Below are 21,560 nucleotides of genomic sequence, written 5' to 3' on the forward strand. Positions count from 1 at the left end.
GGAGCTGAAACTCAGAGTCGACCACAGGAATAGAAGATTCCGAAGAAGAAGAATGAAGGACGCTGCCAGCAACTTTCAGCATTCACCAGAGCCTGCTGAATATCAGCTGCTGTTCCGACCTTAACTTCTAAGTGACAGGGAAGATCCAAGCATGAGAACTTCCCCTCTTGGACTGCTGGTCCTGACCAGTACCAAGACAAACTACAATTTGTGCCATCCCTGGAAGAGCTGTGACATCCACGGCCAGCAATTTACCAATACCCGAGGAGCTGTGCTGCATCGCTTTGCATAGCCTGAAGTATGGTTTGATCGGTAACTTTGTGGGCTTCTCCTTAGACGGCAGTGACTCAAACCGGCTCCCCAAAGTCCCCTCACCAGAGACGAGGAAAGAGAAATGTAGAAAAGTCTACCACAATAACAACCATCCTTCACCCAAGCCTGAAAAACGTGGCGACAAGCCAGAACCATGAAGATCCTTTTATGGACATCCGTCTGCATGAGAGTGGTTGCCAGACCCACTGAAGTCCCTTTCTGCTGTCGCCAAGACCAAGAAACTTGTATCTGCTATCGCCTCACCGCCTTGACGGTCCTGAGGCAGCTGTTTCTTCAAATAAACGTACTGTCCTGCTCCTGGTAAAACTTACCTGGAATCTGCTTGTTTGATCCTGTGATCCGGGGGGTTGCAGATAGCCTGTGTCTCACACCCCTGCAGGCCTCCAAAGTGTTACATTGGGTGGAGAACCCATTGTACTCTAATCCTGCCTTGATTTAACTAACTTGTGAAACCTACCTTTTACTTATCTGCAAAAACCAATAAGAGATCCTGTTAGACTCTGCCACTCCCAAAATTATATGTTTCAGATGGTTTTACTATTTGATGTGTTACTGAAAAACGCTGTTTTAATGTGGCTACAACTGTGGTTTAATATCCAATTAATATGGCAAGTGTTCTATTGTTTTACTGTGTTATAATACTTGCTTGACTTGAACAGTTATAAACATGGGTCTTACATATTAAATAACTGTTTTTTATATAACTTCGAAGTGTATCAATGTTGTGCTAAGTTTATGCTCTGAGTTATTTGTACCTCACTACATCCCTCCTCACTCTTTATACTAAGCTTGGCTGCTCACTATTTTACCAAACCCTTATGTGGTTCAGGCTAAACCTAAGTAATCTAATCTAACCCTGTTCAGACAAGGTGGGCTTTCCTAAGAGCTATCTCAGACAGTACATTTGTAAAACCTCCTAACAATCATTCTCAAATGAATAACCAACATAAATAGCAATAGTGTTTGTTTACATGCTCTATTAGAAATGCTTTCTCATTTGTGCAGTAAAATACAATAATGTCCAATGAAAATGTTGCCGCAATATTAAACAAACATATGAAAAAAGACAGAAACCTGTTACAAAGTTTCGTCTTGTAATCAATAAATGTTTGGAATACTAGTTTGGGGAATTTTCCACCCCAAATCAGGCACACACAATTTTAATTTGTTTAATGAAGTTGTAATGCTCACTTGTGCTACAGGCCTTGTAGGGGCGTCATGGAGTTCCCACCACTCCAACACAGATACCAATTGTGCAATTGCAAAGGCGCAAGGGGGATCTGCATGGGAGGGATAAGGTTGTGCCATATTCTTCCTCGAGTCCAGTCATTCGGTCTGGGTCTCTGTAAGGCAAAGCAGTGTGTGAGTGGTTTTGTCCTAGTTGCTCCCTCCCTCTTGCCTATGGAGTGCTGGTTTAGGCGTACTTTGATGGGAACTGGCACAGGATTAATGTCTCTCTTGGTATTGGGCTATCTTTGTTTTGGTGTCCCTGTGTTGTCCTTTGTTGTGGTATCCTTATTTCTTATCTTCTGTTGTGGTTTCCTTGTAATCTCATCTTCTGTATTCTGAACAGTCTATTGTGTTGAATCTGAGAGCTTGCGGATGCTACTCATATCTTTCCCCCTTGTAACTTGTAAGGTGGTGATCGCGGGGGTGAGCCTTGCTGAAGCTGGATCAGGTTCATAAGAGATCTGCCCCCAATGTGCTGATGTCCAAAGGTATAATCGCCAATGTCACAATATCCCTCTTGTTGCCCCTTGTGCTCTCCGATGCCCTTCACCTTCAGTTTTTTCCAGCATCCTCTCTGTATTTGTGGTGCTTTCTCTAAGCTCGTTGTTCTTCTTTTTTGCAAGATGGAATCCGGAGTGTCTAGAGGTAGCGCATGGTGGAGCAGGTGTGTCCGAGCAGAACCATAGCAGGTAAGATAGAAGAAGGAGGGGAAGGGCCAGAGCATTATGGGAAACAATGCTAGACACAGGCTCAGAGTGGGTGAGGCTTATGTAGCCTCACCCGGTAAAATGGCCATCTAGATCTCCTGATCCCAAAAGATTACAAAATCTCACAAGACTTTGGGGGCAATAGATGCAGGTTGCTCCTGCTGCTGTTTTGGGGGTCAGCATTGCCCATCAGGCCTGCATCCAGCTACGCATCCAGCTATGCATCAGGTCGCTCCATGACTTGACCCCAGTGGGGTCTCATGTGTGTCTGTGTGGTTGTTCAGATGTGTGCTGCCTGAGGGATCCTGCAGTCAGTATAGGTGGTTAGGGCCCTTGGTGGCATGACATAAGTTATTTTTATGAACCTGGAACCCCCCCATTTTGAAATATGAAATCCCAAAGGCCTTCCTCCCCTTTCATTAGAAGAAACAAACCGGTTTGCACAGAAGGTCTCCGTATTAATAAATACAAATAATGTAATCAATTTAAAAATAAATAACATATGCATCTATGAAATGCCAATTGCAATGGAGAATGATAATTGCATTGGTTGTATCACATTTCAATGCTACGTTTACTTGAATACTCTTTTGTAAACAAAATACATCATCATCTATACATTCGGTTTACCCTGAGCGCCCATCCACTATGGATTGAAGAATGAATGAGGACTCTGTATAAAGCTTTTATATGAAGAAAGAAAATGTAATCATAATATCCCTGCCTATCCAAGTCTCTCTATTCCCCTTTTTTGAAAATAGATACCTCCCCCTTACTCAATGGACATATCAGAATTTTGAACAGCACTCTATTAAACTCAGTTGAATTACCTGCTACTTGACATTCCTGCATGTAAATCACTTGTAAAGAGAAACGTATCTATTTAACATGTCTGTTTGCTCTTGTTGCATTACTGTGTAAAAGTTCACCTTTGTCATTTTGAATGGACAACTTAATGGTGGGAAATTGGGAAGCAGTTAATTACCGTTTCCCCTTTGTTTTGAATGGTTCAGCACCAGTTACAAACTTTTTGTTGTGATGTAACCAGGAAATTACTTCAATTTACATTACCTTTCAAGGCATGCACATAGTGAGGTATAATTCTAACTCCCAGAATACTTATTCTGTGCTTGATTATTTCACAGAGAAGGAGGAAGTATACACACCACAGGCACTTTTCTATCAAATCTATAATTCTAGAAGCACATACACTTTAAAATATCCCTAACTTTTTAGGATGTACAATCAATTTGCATACCTACTCCCCACAGTACTTCCACTAATAAAAAGGGCAGCAATATAATCTATTGTGCTTTAGAGTATCGCTCCCCAGACTTATATTTCTCATTGGCATTATACATACATAAACATTTCCTTTGGCTGTCTCACAGACGGGGCACTCTCTTAAAGACTGGTTGAATTCCCCCCTCAGGAACAGGTGGGCATCAGTCATCAAGATTAGCCAGGTTCCCTCCACAGTCTGGTTCCCTTCTTCTGTATTTGGGCCTGTCTGCTGCCTTTCCCCACTGAAGAAGATCTGGGACTTTAACTCCATGTAGGCCTCTCTTGCTTATAATCCAAACATGGATCTACTGGGAACGCAATCTATTCCATTCTTGTTTCTGTTGTTATCAAATTTCCTTTCTCACCTGTCTGTCCCAGAATATAAGAGTTTGGACTTGTATAGAGCAGAAACCCCTACCCTGAGAGGTGGGTATAAATGCTCTAATCAAATTGGTCAGTATATGTGATTGGACAACATTCCAAAAGTGTCATTGTGCTAAGACCCCCCCTCTTAGTAATCATTGGGCATATAAATGAAGGGGTCAATTTGGTGGGAGTGGCTTCCAAAACCAGTTTCTTTCCCATTTGATGTGATGTTATTTTAGAGATTTTGACATTAAACGAGTGTACATTTTTGCAACAGGATTTCTCGTACGTGATCAAGTTCCCTTCAGGTTTATTAGATTTCTCTCACTTAGGCACAGAAAATAATGTTATTTTCATCTCGGCATGACATCTGATGGATAAGTTACAGATGTCTACAGTTTTTCTTCCAACACTTTTCTACAAAATATTTCTATTTCGCAATAAGAGACTTGCCAGCACAGATACTAGGATGTATAAATCACTTGCGCGCACCGGTTCTGCATGAAGGTATTTGCATTTGCCACATTTATATAATGAACATAATATTACAAATATATTGTTTTAGATTCAGCTGGTTAAGGTTTTCACTCTGAACTTTTAAAAGAAATGAAGTCTCGAGGACATTTCCTTTGAAGGTTGCAAGCGAAAATGTGATTCCAAATGCAATATTCACATGGGCATGTGTTTCTATGTTACAAAATATTACATAGCATCTACAGTTCCTCTGCATGGCAACAGAACACCTGTTGTCTATACTGCTAGTTCCTTTGCGCTCAGGGCTGGGGCATGTATGACTCCTGAGTTGCCATAGTGACATTTTCCATCATTCAGTTAGAAGTTTTTGACTTCCAAATGTCCTTCCCCTTTGAAAATGGGGGATTTGATTTCTTGAGAGGGGACCACCGCAGAGCCATTCGAAGGGCAACTCAATTGTATTTCTAAGGGTCTTTAGCTAAGCTCAGGAACAGATGGAAGTTGTAAATGGGGAACATTTGGTGTTATTGCAAGGCCTGGCTGAGAACCAACTCCAGGCATTGTCATAAACCTTTATAGTTGAGCTTCAAAAGCCAATTTTTATGCTTTTCTTCTGGGAAAGCATCTCCCATGTCCTGTATCTTGCAGGATGTTTTCACCTTTATCTTCCTGGCCAAAATGGCTTTATTCACAAATGCAGCCTAGAAAGTCATGTTATGGTCCCTACATTTATGTCACATCTCAGCAACATTGTAACTTTCACTCTACAACCGTACTCCTGTCACAACTTATTTTTGATATCTATGTATGTTTTGTTCTACAAAGCTGATGTTCAGCCTTGTAAAGGTAAACAGACAGAATGCAAGGCCTAATTCGGATTTTGCCTCTCGTCTGACATGCTCAGACTTGACAATTCTCCAGTTAAGAAAGGATTGTTAGATTCTTCCTTATAACACAACAATGTCTGCTTGAGCCTCTGTCATATAATGTTAGACATACACTCGTGTTGTAGAATGGCTGCTAAAATTGCATGTAATTTTTCAGATGCTGTGCGCAGGCTGCAGCTCACACGTTTGTTATCAAACTGATTTTCAATATTGTGCCTTCACAAGTGCCTGGCTCCTCTCGCTGTCTCCACTCATTCTCTCCTATTTCTTTCCCTGATGTTCCTATTATCCATGCTGCTTCTACTATTGCCCTTGCCCTTCCCCCTTCCACACTCTGCTTCTCCTTTTCTCTTTCTACCCGTTCCCTTCATCCATCCCTCAGATGTTCACATATCATCCTCTCTTCTTTCTTCACCCCTCTACCTTCCATTCTCCTGCTACTCTCCTCTCCCCTCTTTACTCTCTTTTCTCCCCTTTCTTCTCTCTCCTCCACCCATTCCTCTCCCCTTTCTTATCTTACTCTCCCTTTCTCCTGCTCACTCAATTCTCTCTCTCTAAAATCCAAGTCCCGTTCATACAACCTACCAAACACTCATTCACTCACTCACAGGTTCACTTTTGCAGCCTGGTGCCAAACTCTCCCACCACCAACACCTCATCTGTAATAACCTCCACCACCATATCCTCAATGCCCGCTCCACTGTTCTTCCTCCACCTCTTTTCTCGGTCCACCGCCTCTCCTCCTGACCTCATCCAAAAAGCCTTCACTCTGCTCTTCACGGGCAATTCTTTCATATCCCTCCCTCTCCCTGTTCCCATTCTTCCCATCTACCCCCCATTCGACTCGCTCCACACTTTACCCTATGTGTCTATCTAAAGCTGCTCTTTCCCCCTAGGGTGGACTTTCACACTGAAAGTCTTTATAAGCCCCTTTAGGGGACCTCTACTTTCATGCAACATCTGAATTCTGTTTTGTGTTCATGATACTGCTGTGCTCATTCTGCTCTGCTTTCTTCACATTCAGCGATAAGAGCACTTACATAAGCGCAGCAAATAGCGCTATTAATGCGGGTGCTTTGGCGATGTTGGGAGGACCACCGGTTTCTCTCTCAGCTCACAGCAGTTTCTGGCAGTGTCAATGAATACGAGTCTTTGTATTTTTTAAACAAGAGAAATAGAGCACGAGCCAACAGCTGAGATGATAGGTCTGGCGTGATTGACAGTGGCTCCATAGTCATTGAGCACTGTGCATGCAGGGGGCAGAGACTGGTCCCTGCTAACTCCCACACACCACATCTGCACTGGGTCAGGACTGGTTCTGGCAAAAATCCTGGTAGTCCTCCTGCCCCAGGCTTGGAGGAGCCCCTTTTCACCACCGCACGTGGTCAAGCCCCTAACCCTGTTAAAGTGTGCAGCCACATGAGTTGCTAAATTACTCTTTCAACTGTGCCCTTTCTTCTGAAAATTCTAGACAAAGTGGCTTACATGCAAATACAAAACTTCCTAGAATCCAACCACCTACTCGGAACCCGCCAATCAGGATTCCGCCCGCAACATGGGACTGAGACAGCTCTAATAGATCTTAAGGCCCAAATAGATGAACGCACAGATAATGGCCAAGCAGCCTTTCTCCTCCTTCTGGACCTATCAGCGGCATTCGACTTAGTTGACCACACAGTCCTATGTAGCCACCTTGACTCTGCAGCCCATTTCTCAAAAGAGGCGATAACATGGATCAAGTAATTTCTGAGTAACCGGACTATGAGAGTCTTCGCTCCATCAGCCTCAGCAGATCCGATCCCTATAACATGCGGTGTACCACAAGGATCTTGTGTGTCACCCACCCTCTACAATGTTTTCACGAAGCCCCTCTTTGATGAAATGGATCATCTGGGTATCGCCTACACCAACTACGCAGACGATACCCAGAACCTCCTCCCACTCTCAGGAGTTTACGCCAAGGATCTGGCCCTAGTGAACAGAATCTATAGCATCGTTCAGGCATGGATGGCCACACACGGCCTATGCCTGAACGATGATAATACCGAGCTTATCATCCTAGGCACCCCAACCTATATATCCAAACTCAGCCCTGATTATGCCAACTTCATTATTGATGGGAACAACATAAAAGTAGCTAACAAAGTGAAAACCCTAGGATTCTACCTAGACGCCACCATGAACTTTACCAAACAAGTTAACTCACTGGCCTCTGCTACAGCATACACATGCAAAATTATCAGAGCTAGTAAACAATTCCTCTCCACAGACAGCTGCATTACACTTGCCTACACCAACTACGCAGACGATACCCAGATCCTCCTCCCACTCTCAGGAGTTTACGCCAAGGATCTGGCCCTAGTGAACAGAATCTATAGCATCATTCAGGCATGGATGGTCACAAACGGCCTATGCCTGAACGATGATAAAACCGAGCTTATCATCCTAGGCACCCCAACCTATATATTCAAACTCAGCCCTGATTATGCCAACTTCATTATTGATGGGAACAACATAAAAGTAGCTAACAAAGTGAAAACCCTAGGATTCTACCTACGCCACCATGAACTTTACCAAACAAGTTAACTCACCAGCCTTTGCTACAGCATACACATGCAAAATTATCAGAGCTAGTAAACAATTCCTCTCCACAGACAGCTGCATTACACTTGCCAGAGCCCTTATACTATCCAAATTGCATTATTGTAACGGACTCTACATTGGGGCTAATAAACAGACCATCCACAAAATTCAAGTCCTCCAGATCAATGCCTTGAGAGCAGCACTCAAGATTAACAGAAATGAGCATATATCCTCTATAAGAAGAGAGCACAAATGGCTCTCCACCTCTGATAAAATTCAAGTCAAGATCGCCTCCCTCACCCACAAATGCCTCAATAATAAAGCACCACCCTACCTCATGGACAGGTTATGCAAAAGAACCTCTTCCAGACCAACAAGAACAGCTAACGCAAACTGCCTCCAAGTTCTGCGCTTCAAACTCTCCACTATAGGAGGACATAGCTTCCCAGTCAAGGCTGCACAGTTATGGAAATCCCTCCCCCATGACATCAGAGAACCTCAGCCCTTCGCCAATTTCAGACAGAACCTAACTAGATGGCTGAGAGCCAATGACATCTAACTACTCTAACCTGCATGACCCTTTAAATGCTCCTCCCTTGAATCCCACTCCCTGCTCCTGGAGCCTACTTACCATGCGATTGAAGCTCCGTGCGCAGCACATCATTCTGACATTGGTGACCTGATACGTCACACTGTACATAACTGTATATCACTACCCTATGACTATGCAGGAAACATGTACCCTGTTACCCTTTGTTCCTTGACCCTGACCTTACCTTGTACATACCTGCCTATTGTAACATTGTTGATGTCTGTATTTTTTCCTACTTATGTACTTGTAACTAAGTTGAGCATATCCTTGTCTGTTTGTGCCCTGATGCCCCAGGGTATGGCACGCCATATAAATAATAAACTAAACTAAAAGTATGAATGACATATTTACAACTGCCACCATCAAGTATTATTGTAATCGTCTTGTTTTATTTGAGCGAAAGTATGAAAGAGGACAGTCTGTGTATCTCTTTCTGCAGCACACAAAAAGTAGAAGTTCAAATGTACATTGACGAGTCATTCCATGAAAATGAAGGTCACTGCAATGCCATTTGGTCTAAATAAACCAGGAACGATAAACAATGTGTACACACTTTTTCCCCCAGAGACAGTAAAAGCAAAATAAAAGGAGATGTGCTTTGGTGAGAAAACATGTTGCTTCGGGCTGCAGTGGCTTACAATGGCATGTCAGATTGAGTTCACTTTGACCTTTAAAACATTACTGGAATACCCCGCCAATGAGGCCATTACCCCCTGGTCTGTCTTTCTCAGCACAGTCCTTATTACATGAGCCATAGGACCTCATTACAAGTCTGGCGGTCTGGTAATAACGTGCCAGTATCCCTGTGTAATGGCACTATTACCGGATCAGAACGTTTCGAGTGCCGGAGACACAGACATCGGAAGTAGCGCCACCCCCAGACACCTGCCGGAAACACTGGGGCCACTGGCCCATTACGAACATGCTTTCATCCGGTACTACCGGCATATAAATACTGGTAGTACCAGAAAAACAATGCTAGAAACACTGGCATCGCGGACCATGCATTAAATGGTCCCAGGTGGGCTCCACCAACACAACCATGCTGCCCCTCTAAGAGGTAGCGATGGACATGAGGCACTGTACACTGCAGTGAAGCTGAATGAGCTGGAGCAGCACCAAGGGTGACAGGAGGCCAGGGAGAGGAGGAGGAGGAGGATGATGGCTGGAATGCAAGTGGTGAGGCGGAGGTAATCAGTCATATCCTGCACAAGGGCCACACCCTGGGCCATAACAGATGGCCAGATACATACCCGGAACTGGCAAAATAGGGAGACAATCCAAGTACTACTGCCCCTAATACAGGGCGATATAGGGAGCAGGATCATCATCCAGACAACCATAAAACCACTGTTTTAAGCTGGTGTTGGTCCTTCACTTCCTAGCCGCAGGCACGTTCCAGCACTCTGTGGACAAGCTGCATGGCATATCGCAGCCCGCCTTCTCCAGAGTGCTGGTGCAGTTACTGGTGGCCCTCCTGCACCATGCGGCCAGTACATCACCATCCCAGCCACCCTGGCACAAGTGAATGCCACCAAGGCCCACTTCTACGTGCTTGCAGGCATGCCAGACGTGCTCTGTGCTTTGGATTGCACATATGTTGAGCTGGTGCCCTCGCACCCCACAGAGGAGGTGTACAGGAACCGCAAGCAGTACCATTCCCTCAACGTACAGATGAACTGTAATGCTGACCTGTCCATCACGCACTGTTGTGCCTGGTTCACAGGTTCAACCCAGGACTCCATGGATCTGCGCAACAGCATTTTGCCAGCATACATGGTACAGCACAGCAGACAAAGGACAAAGGACCTGGATGTTGGGTGAGTACATGGGCAAGTACACACCCATTGCTGCATGAGTCACGGGCCAAAGGGGGGAGGCATGATGGAAATGCATGACCAACAACCACCATGGATCCATGGGTACAACCTGTGCATGGCCAAAAGTCAATTTACGAAGCACGGGCATAACACCAGACTGTTGTCGTGTCAGTCAATGGCAAGTACATACATGAACCCATAGGAAGCATACAGGCAACACACTACAGGTACCAAAATACAACACTGCCACTCCAACAAATCAATACCTGCAGTGCACTGTCCCACCCAAGCCAATGAAGGCATGTCTTTGCAAGGTGCATGCATGCACTGACTGTGTAGTACCCTCAGTCACAGGCAAAACCTGCCATGCATTTACACATCTAATGCAAATGTCAAAGTGTCCCATGCAGTGCACCATTGCCACTTGTGTGAATGCAGGTGCACAATTGTGGCTGCTATCTGACAAACATAGGGGTGTAAGTCAGTGGGATAGGATGAGAGATGGACAACACATCCATGGAGTGCAGTTGCCAGCTACTGTGATGAAGTAATGTGTATACTGTGCCTACTGTGCATATGAGTCCTCATGCTGCGTTGATGCATATCACTGTATGTCCAGACTGCAGTGTGGGCATCATGTAGTGTGTGCAGACACTGTCGGGTGGTGGAATGGCGATTACCACACCACACCATGGGGATATGCATGCAGGGACTGTTGGTGTCTATTGCAGTCCCACCCCCATCAATCCACCTCAGAGAGTACTACATATATCAGTACGGATGACAAACATTTTCCATCAAATGGTGCCTCACAGTGTATGACTCACATACCTACCATGGTGCATGATCATATTGCAGAATTATGTGCCATTAGAATGTCAGGCCATGTCTCACCTTGCCCCCCCCCCCAGCAGGTGATTCTGGATATCCACTACTGCTGAGGGATCCACAGTCACCAGAGGGCATGGCATACAATCGTGCCCATGTGCGAACAAGGGAAACCCTTGAGCAGATGTTTGGACTCTTAAAGGCACGTTTCAGATGCCGACTCTGGTCAGGGGGTGCACTTAGGTACAGGCCAGAGAATGTGGGGCCGATAGTCCTGGCCTGCGCAATGTTGCATAACAACTGCATTAGACGAAATCTACCCTTGCCCTCAGACCTGGACATGCCACCACCATAGGGCAGAGGTAATGATGGTGAAGATGCTGGCGAAGCAGCACCAGCCAGGCATAGGCATGTGCTCATATATGCCAGGAACGGGCATATTGTCCGACATGAAATCATCTTCTGAGGCCCCCTAACTGTGCACCACCCATGATATGTCACTGTATTTGATGTGCTCACTCAGTAAAATGCATATACATCAATAATGATTGTCCATTCATTGTTTCAAGTGACTAAATAAATGTATTGAATAGTTCTACAATCTACAGATCAAACACCCTGCCCACCAACTCCTCCCCACACAACCTAACAATGAAGTGTCACATGTCCAAGTCTACAGTCTCACTCTCTATGCCTTTTCATAGAAGAACCTTTGCCACGGGCAGGCGTTCCCAGATGTCTTTGTGTGTGGGGCCTAGGACTGCTCTGCACTGAGCTTGCAGGGGTGGCTGTGTGTCAGTGTCCTGTACTTTTTCTGGGATACCTTGGGTGCCACAGTCTAAGAACACGACCTCCTCACTCAAGTCACCACTCTCCTCACCTGAGAATTCGGTGTCTGTCTCCTCGATGCCTTGTCGATGGGCCAGATAGTCCTTCTTCAGTTTTCATGTCAGTGACCTGAGCACGAACGGAGTGGAGACCTGGAGAAAGGAGGAAAGCAGGAAGGAGAGAAACGAAGAGAAAGGCAGGCTTTGGTATGAAGCAGAGAGGGAAAAACAATTAGCGTTTCACCGCAAAGCGTAGCAAGAAGGCTGGATGGTTGCAACGCTCTGACCGCAGGGTTAACTGGGAGGAAGTACTCCTGGCGGCAGCAAATGGGGGAAACAACTAGAACATTGCAACCGAATGTCAAAGACGTGATGTTACAGTTCAATGGCGGTAAAGCCGTATCCGCGGCAACCACCGCCACCCAAATGGGTTTGTGACAGTATGCCCCCTCTTTATGCCAACTCCACCAGGTTTCCCGGGATGGGTCCGGTGAAAACGAGCTAACAGTCTGGGGGCTTTTATAAAGTGCCATGTTCCCAAGAGTCTTCCAATTAGGGAATCCCTTCCAGGATATGAGGTATTGAAGTCACCCTCTGTAAAACCGAGAGTCTTGGATCCTGGAGACTTCATACTTGTCCTGTGTATTCCCCTGCTGCAAATCTTGGAGGTAAACTGGTTTGCGGCGTGTCTCAGATAGTAATTCCTTAAGAAGGGAGGAATGGAAGACAGGATGTATGCCACGGAGGTGGGGTGGCAATTGGATCTTGTAGGTCACCGGGTTAACCCTTTCCAGGACTGTTACGCTCACCTGGTATCCACGGGGACGCCACCCAGCCAGTTGGTCGTTGGTGCCCTTCCCAATGATTCCCTGGTGTGGTCTCGGTGTCGATGGGATTCCGCCTGGAAATGAAGACTATATTAGGACTGGGCGACCAAGGTAAGTTTTCCCCCACCTCCCTTGTGTTTCCAACCCCTCCAGGTTCTCTTCTCACCTGGTTGTCGGAATTGGTGGGCTCTCCATCCTGCTCTCTGGCCAGGGGCGCGTTGTCTTTTGTGTACGCGGGCGGTCCAGTTACTTCACTGACTGCTGCCCTTGTAGTGTCTTTCAGGTAGGTCTTATTGCGATTGATGGCGTCGTAATTCTTGCATGCCTTTTCTCTGTTCTAAATGTCTTTTTTTTTATCTCCCTAGGAGCGCGGAGTGTCCGCTTGGAGAACTGGATATGCTGGTTCTCACCAGGAGATGATGGCACGCTATAGCGCTATGATGCAGTAAGGAGGCGCTTTGCGTAGCGCAGCAATGTCTTGTCCTCACTGACCTGTGCTTTTCTCTTTTCGTAGGTCGAGTTGAGTTCCCAGCGCAGATGGAGTTCCGGAGCTATGCCGGCCGAAAAGCAACCAACCAGGTAAGTCTTTAAGCACTTTGTGGTTGTAATGTCTCCACTACCTCCTTTAATGATGTCTTTCTCCTTTTCTCAGGTCCTTCGATCTGGCTGTGAACTCCACCAACAGAGCTGCCATGGAGCTGCGAGCAATGAAGGATGATGAATGCAGGTAAGATTCTGCTGCTAACGATATTTTTGGTTTTTCTGCAGGTCCAGAATTCACCAGGCTCGTGAGAAAGCTGGACACGGTGAGCGTCACGTCACTAGAAGCAAAGTAACGCAAAGCGTGTTGTCTTGTTCGGGTGTGGTTTAAATAGCCACTGTAAAGTAGTCCAGGTAAAGTAGTCCCTAGGCCACCACACCCAAAACACTAGACCACATAGCTTGGTTCTAGGAACCAAGCTATGTGGATGCCTCCATGTTGGCTGAAAGCCTAAATAAAGTAGTTCTTCAAGTAGATGTCTTTCCTTACTGATGAATCTGGTGCCAAAGGCGCCAGGACTGGCCCCATGAGGGCCTGAGAAGTGGATACCAGGCCTTATTAGTGATCCGAGCCCTGATGCCACCTGGCCAATGGGGTTGCCAGTGGGGATCAGGGCTGAGGGTCGTGACAGCACCCCCCCCCAAGGCCCCTCCCAAGGTGTATCTCCAGCCTGGTCCAGGTTTAGTTGGGAAGTTCTGATGAAACTTCTTGATCAGACGTGGTGCATGGATGATCTCACTGGGTTCCCAGGATCTGTTCTGAGGCCCAAACCCCTTCCAGTCTACGAGATAGTACAACTTGGCTCTAGAGTACTTAGAGTCCAGGATGCCCTTGACTTCGAATTCCGGTTCTCCATCTATTAGTATAGGTTGAGGTGGTGTCTTGATTTGTGTACCGGGTTGCATTGGTTTTAAGAGGGACACATGGAATACCGGATGGATTTGTAGATTAGGTGGTAAGTCCAATTTGACGGCTGCTGGGTTGATAATTGCCTTGATGGTAAAGGGTTCCAAATATTGAGGATGGAAGGGCCGGGTCCCTTTGATGGGTACGTATTTGGCAGCTAACCAAACCTGGTCTCCTACTTGATAGTCTGGGGCCTTTTTCCGATGCTGGTCGGCAAAGTGCTTTTGTTTTTCTTTAGCATGAATAAGATGTTCCTTCACCTTTCTGAACGCCTGAGTGATGGTTGTATGAAGAGTCTTTACTGCAGGCATTTCCAAGCTGGCTGGAAGGTCAAGTTCTGATGTACGTGGATGTCTGTCATACAAGGTGTAAAAAGGTGTTTGGCCTGTGCTAGAATGTACGGAGTTGTTATATGCGTACTCGGCTATCCACAGTAAGTCCTTCCAATCTCTCAATTCATGGTGCAGCATGCACCGTAAATACTGCTCGAGGGTCTGGTTGGTCCTCTCGGTTTGGCCGTCTGTCTGGGGGTGGTGACTGGTGGATAGCCGATGTCAATCTGTGCCATTGCGCAACATTTTCTCAAAAAATTGGATACAAATTGGCTGCCTCGATCGGAGACCAGAACTGATGGAAAGCCATGCAGCTTGACAATGTTTCCAGAAATACTTCTGCTTGGGTGGATGCATCCGGGAGGCCCTTGAGAGGAATAAAATGTGCCATTTTTGAGAACAAATCCACGATTACAAGAATGGTGTTAAAGCCTTGACTCAGTGGCAGATCAGTGATAAAGTCGAGGGAAAGAGTGTGCCATGGAGCGGGAGGGATGTCCAGTGGTTGTAGGAGACCCGATGGTTTCTGTTTCTGTGATTTATTTTGTGCACAGACACCACAGGACTGAACATACTGGACAATGTCCTTACACCAGGTAGGCCACCAAAAGTTATTTTTTTACCTTGGCTAAAGTTTTACCGATTCCAGGGTGTCCTTCGATCAGAGAGTCATGATAACCTGAAATGATATGCTGTTGTAACTCCTTCTCGGGTACATATAGCCGGTCCCTAAAATAAGGTAACTGATCCTTGATGCAATATTGTTCTCCTTGAGTTTGCCATGCGAGGAAAGCATCCGGGTTCATTGACTGTCAAAGTTTGTTTCGTAATTCGGCTTGTGATAACGCTGTTTTGATACCCAAGAGTTTGTCTTCAGGTATGAGGGGTACCGGGTCTGGAGTTGTATACACTATTTCATCGATGCCCATTTAAGATAAGGCGTCAGCTTTCCCATTCTTGAACCCTAGTCGAAAGGTGATCACGTAGTCATATTCGGCAAAGAAGAGGGCCCACCATAACTGGCGTGAAGACTGGGCTTTGTCTGTTTTGAGATATTGCAGGTTCTGGTGGTCTGTGATCACTGTGATGGTGTGTCTAGCTCCCAGAAGATAGTGTCGCCACGCCTTGAAAGCGGATTTGATGGCTAGGAGTTCTTTGTCCGTGATAGGGTAATTAATTTCCGGGGTGAGAATTTTTTTGACCAAAAGGCCACAGGATGCAGCTGGCCAGTTTCTGGGTCCCTCTGTGAAAGGACCGCTCCCATTGCCATACTGGAAGCAGCTGCTTTTACGACATATGGGAGGTCTGGACATGGGTGCCACAGGATTGGAGCGGAGGTGAACCTTTGTTTCTCCCTAGGAGCGAGGAATGTCCGCTTGGAGAGTGTCCTCACATGCCTGCTTCATGGCCAACAACTATTTTTCTAGTACAGAATAGTTCATTTGACTAGCAGTGAGAGTGTGAGATAGGAACGCCACAGGATGTTCAACTCCTTCCTTTTCTTGGAGCAAGGTTGCTCCTATAGCTGCTGAAGAGGCATCTGTTTCGACAATTAATTGTTTTGTCTGATCTGGTCACAATAAAACAGGAGCCAAGCAAAAGAGAGCCTTGAGGTATGTAAAGCTATTTTCAGCTGCAGTTGACCATACAAAGGGGCCGAAAGACTTCTTAAAAAGAGATGTTATGGGTAATACGGTCTCGGAAAACCGGGGAATGAATCTTCTGTAGAAATTAGTCAGACCCAGAAACCTTTGTACATCCTTAATGGAAGAAGGAGAGGGCCAGTCTAGAATGGTGGAAACCTTATGTGGGTCCATAGAAATTCCGTGTTCAGACAATATGAACCCCAGGTATGGGATGGTAGATACTAAGAATTGGCACTTTTCGGGTTTGGCTAATAGGCAGTTTTCCTTGAGACGGTTCAGCACCGCCAGAACATGTTGTTCATGTTCATCCTTGTTGACTGAGTACACCAAAATGTCATCAAGGTAAATTATTACAGTGACAAACAAGAGATCAGAGAACATGCGGTCCATAAATCTTGGAAAAATTGCTGGGGCGTTGACAAGTCCAAATGGTATCACTCTATATTCGTCCAACCCAAAAGATGTACGAAAGCCTGTTTTCCATTCATCCCCCTTAGCGATGCACAACAAGTGATAGGCATTGCGAAGATCCAACTTGGTGAATACCTGTGCCCCTTGTACAGCCTCAATAATGTCAGTTAGTGAGGTGGCAGTGCGGCAAGTTTAATTTCTGTGAAGACCCCTTGGAAATCCACACAGAAATGCGGCAAGGCATGCACACTCGAGGATTCTTGGCATAGAGCAGGTGAAAGTTGAAGTTTCATGTAAGACTGGTGTGGAAGACATTGCTGCTTGCAATAGTTTGATTCGAAACTCAGCTGATTAGAGACCCAATCTATGTGAGGATTATCTCTTCTAAGCCGGGTAATCCCCAGAATGACTGGGAAATGGGCGGCTCTTATAATGTTGAATCTTAACATCTCCATGTGTTGAAAATCCTAACTTGTAGGATCTCTGTAGTCTGCATGATGGGTCCTGACGAAAGTGGTGTCGCATCTACACCTTCGACCTTCTGGTCTTCCATGTGTGCCAGCCTCTTTAGGCCCACCTTGTTGACCCATAACGTGTCTACGAAGTTACCTGCTGTTCCGCAGTCAAGGAGGGCTAGAGTCTCAACATGTTGGCCATTAACATTCATGCTGACGTTCACCACCATGAGTCTGGAATCTTCTTGGGTTTCCTTGGTAGAAATCGACAAAGAGACGTAGGGACTGGAAGAATCTGAAAACCCTCAGACTCTCATCTCCTTTAAATCCGGAGTTGTTCGTTTCCCGAACATCGTTGGGGCAATTCTAAACAATCCTTGAGAAGGTGCTTATCTGACCCACACAAAGCACATAGTCCTCTTTCTCTTCGCCGTCTTCTTTCTTCTGCGGAGAGTGGTGCTCGAGTTATACCGATGTGCATGGGTTCATCTCGAGGAGCAGACGGTAGCGAGGAAGGACTTGGCGGAGGATCATTGCTGGCGGAGCTTCCTCTGTAGCATCTTCTTTCATTGCGTCTTTACTGAAGCTGGTACTCTATCTGCAGTACCGCGGATAAAAGGTCTGAGAATGTTGTAGGTCGTGTAGACCGGGCCAATTCGTCTTTTACGTCCTCTTTGAGACCTCTGCGAAATATGGCATATTGAGCTTGTTCGGGCCAACCGGACCCTGCAGCCAAGGTTTTAAATGTGGTGATGGAAGAAAGAAGATCAGAGGACCCCTGTCGGACATCCAAGAGATCTTTGCATGTTGTGTAGGTAAGTTCCGGCCTCTCAAAAGTCTCTTTAAGAAGGGTCTGAAACCCCCATAATCTTGCAATATTGGATTCCCTCCTGTCACTAAGGGAGTCGTCCAGGCAAGGGCATTGCCGGACATATTAGAAATCAGAAACCCCACCTAAGACTGATCTGTAGAAAACATTTGAGGTCTGAATGTAAAGTAAACAGTAGCAGCCTTTAAGAATTCCTTTAACTTCTTAGGAGAGCCGTCAAATTTTCCTGAAGACAAGGCAATGGGTGGTAGTTCGGGAGGTGGTTGTTCTCGATTTGAAACCAGTTGCTTCAACACCACATTCTCAGCTTTGACTGTCTGTAATTCTTGGGAGAGGCTTTGCACTGCCTTCCAAAGTTCTTGCACTTGCTCCTGAACCTGCTCTGGTGTGGCCATTTTAGGGTTCTGGTGTTGCAAACTGTCAGTGTCCTGTACTTTTTCTGGGATACCTTGGGTGCCACAGTCTAAGAACCCGACCTCCTCACTCAAGTCACCACTCTCTTCACCTGAGAATTCGGTGTCTGTCTCCTCGCTGCCTTGTCGATGGGCCAGATAGTCCTTCTTCAGTTTTGAAGTCTGTGAGCTGACACGAGGAGTAGCCGTGATGGATCCTAATCTGGACCACTCCACGACTCCAGCCCTGGTTGCAGGCTGTATTGGGGGAAAAAGCCCTTAGGCAGAAAAAAAACCCACAATGATCCAGAAGATGCTGGCCAAGGTAGTAGTGGTCGTAGATGGCAGGCTCTGGTAGTGCAGGCTGAGTGTGGTCTTGCCGAGGTAGAATACTGGAGGTAGCAATAGACAGCGTGTGGTTAGCAGAAAATCCGAACAGCAACGGTAAAAAGGAGCAGGATCTGGACAGTGCTATAGATGGCAGCAAGAAAATAAACAATGGCAGAAGCGGGACAGAGGAGGGAGAAAAAGAAGGGCAAGGCAGAAAGAGAAAGAGATAACGAGACGGAAACCCTGAAAGGGCAAAAAAGGGAGTAAATAGAAGGAAAAAGAGGAGAAGGAGCGAGAGCATGGACGGAGCGGAGACCTGGAGAAAGGAGGAAAAGAGGAAGGAGAGAAACGAAGAGAGAGGCAGGCTTCGGTATGAAGCGCAGAGGGAAAAAGAACTAGCGTTTCACCGCAAAGCGTAGCGAGAAGGCTGGACGGTTGCAACGCTCCGACCGCAGGGTTAGCTGGGAGGAAGTACTCCTGGCGGCGGCGTATGGGGGAAACAACTAGAACATTGCAACCGAACGTCAAAGATGTGATGGAACAGTTCAATGGCGGTGAAGCCGTATCCTTGGCAACCACCACCACCCGAATGGGTTTGTGACACTGTGCTGGAGGTGCGGTCTGAGTCCTGTTTGCCCATGCCCTCCAGGTTTTCCTGCAGGGATAGTGCCACGGACTCTGCAAGTGTGGACACATCCTCATTCCCCTCATAGGACCTCTGGAGTATGTGGGCAGAAGAAGTATGTCCCAAGGCAGGGGCACAGTGCCATACAGTGGACTGTATTGACTGCCTAATTAGCTGTGCCTCTGTCAGCTGCTGGCATTGGATTTTGACGGTCTCTTCATGGCAAGCCTCCATTTGGTGAATGCTCTTGTTCTTCTCTTTGATGGAAGACATTGGTGGTTGTGGTGGGCTGTGGAAGGTGGAGGGACTGATGGTGAGGGAGGGATAGTTGTAGTGTTGTGGTGTGTCATCAGTATCTTGCCCACAATCTCCTGCCTCAGCATCATCAGAGGTGTTTCCGTGGTATGTAAAGGCCTGATAGTGAGGGGCGCTCCGGATGGCTGCCAAGGGTGTGCCACTGCCTGGGCTTGGGGAGCAGGCTGCTGTTCCTGGGTAACTGGCTAGGCTTGGGGAGCTGGCTGCTATTCCTGGGCAGCTGGCTGAGCTTGGGGAGCTGGCTGCTGTTCCTGAGCAGCCTGCTGGCCTTGAGGTGCTGGCTGCTGTTCCTGGGCAGCTGGCAGGGCCTGTGGAGCCTGCGTAGCCACAGATTTAGTACATGCGGGCTGTTGGGCAGCCAACAGGTTCTTGCGCGGCCTGCGGCTGGACCGGCGCTGTCGCTGTCAGTGGATGAGCCTGTCAGGGAGAGAAAACAAAGCAGTTAGATGCATGTGTGTGTGACATTGATGCATGTGCATTATGCTAGTTGAACATTGTATGTTCCCTAGCCTGGTCATGATGTGTGGGGGTGGATTGTACCCTGAACCGTGCATGCATGCATGCATGCATGTATGTATGGTGTCTGTCCATTTTTGTTGGACTCATGGCACGGTGGCTGGTTGTTGTGCATATATTGGGGATGTGCTAACTGTCCAGTCATGCCATGGTGCACATCACAAGTGCACATGTGCATGGATGCTTGTTAGGTACGATAATATTGCATGGCTTACATTGGGCCCGATCCCTGTCATCTATGTGTAAAAAAGGGACTTTAGATGTTGATGTCACACTGACTACCTCTTTTCTGGGCAAATTTCCCTGGACTGTTGTGTGTACACTTTTTGTATGGTGCAGGGCATTCTGGTGTGACTTTTTGTACTCACTGCCATCCCCTTGGGTCCGTGCTCCAGCTTCTGCACCTCCAACGCCCTTGATGCCCTCCAGATGCATAATAGAGGTTCAACGCTCTTCCCAAGGCATGAGTCTGATGGGAGAGACTGTCCTGCCTGCTGTTGCCATTGTCTCACAGCAATGGACTGCCAGCAGGTTGCGCACCCACAGCTGCAAGTCATCCCACCTCCTGCAGTAGTCCTTTTAGGTTCTGGGGACAGACTGAACTGGTGTCACTTTATTGGCTACCGCCAGCCGTATGGTCGACTTGCAGTGCTGGTTGGTGCAGCGGTTGTCCTGGCCAAACTGCATCTTAGCGTTGTCCACGATGTGGTTGGTTAGGGCAGTCAATTCTGCCTCTGAAAAGTGAGGATTCAAGAGCCAGACTTCAGGCAACCTACTTGTGTTGCTTCCGGACATCCTGGCAGGGTTTCTGGGTGTGGATGGCAACAGAAAATGCCTGATTTAAATTGGATTGGGTTTTCCAAAATGACCACTGGCCAACTCCGAGTTCCTGGGATGACGATGTTTCCGGTGCCGGTTTTACCGGTGCCAGTGTTTCCGGCATTATGGGGGCAGACTTGCTGTTAACAGAATTACTTTCTACAGTGGCATGGTCATTTCTCGCTATTACTGTAATGCCGGTGTTAACGCTTACAGATCTGCCGGATACGTGCGCCCGCAGAGTTGTAATATGTTGGTGATTCCACCTCGCAGGAAGCTGGTAACCGTGCTACCGGATTCACAAAATCACTGCCATCGTTATGGCAAACTTGTAATGAGGGCCATATTCTCGAAAGACAGATTTGCAATACCACCCTACACGATCAAACATGGAGGAAACCCAAGCATAGCCCTAGTCCCTGTAGTCCCTTTTCCATGTTTGATTTCCTTTTTTAAATAGGATCTCCCCCCACAAACGTAGCCTGTTATGATGCCAAGCTGATCCCTGCCTTCGGTGAGAGGGAGGTAGCTGAGGACTGTGACGAGAAAGCCTAACCCTCGTAGTTAGATTACTGATCATCTTTATTGCCCTAGGTACGTGGTTACTAAATTGAGTTCGTTTAAGCAAACCAGTTGTAACAAAGGAGCAGCCCACTTACCAAAAAGAAAACGATACCTTAAAATG

This window comes from Ambystoma mexicanum, chromosome 10 (genome assembly GCF_040938575.1).
Source record: "Ambystoma mexicanum isolate Mex_15411 chromosome 10, UKY_AmexF1_1, whole genome shotgun sequence".
Classification (NCBI taxonomy): domain Eukaryota; kingdom Metazoa; phylum Chordata; class Amphibia; order Caudata; family Ambystomatidae; genus Ambystoma; species Ambystoma mexicanum.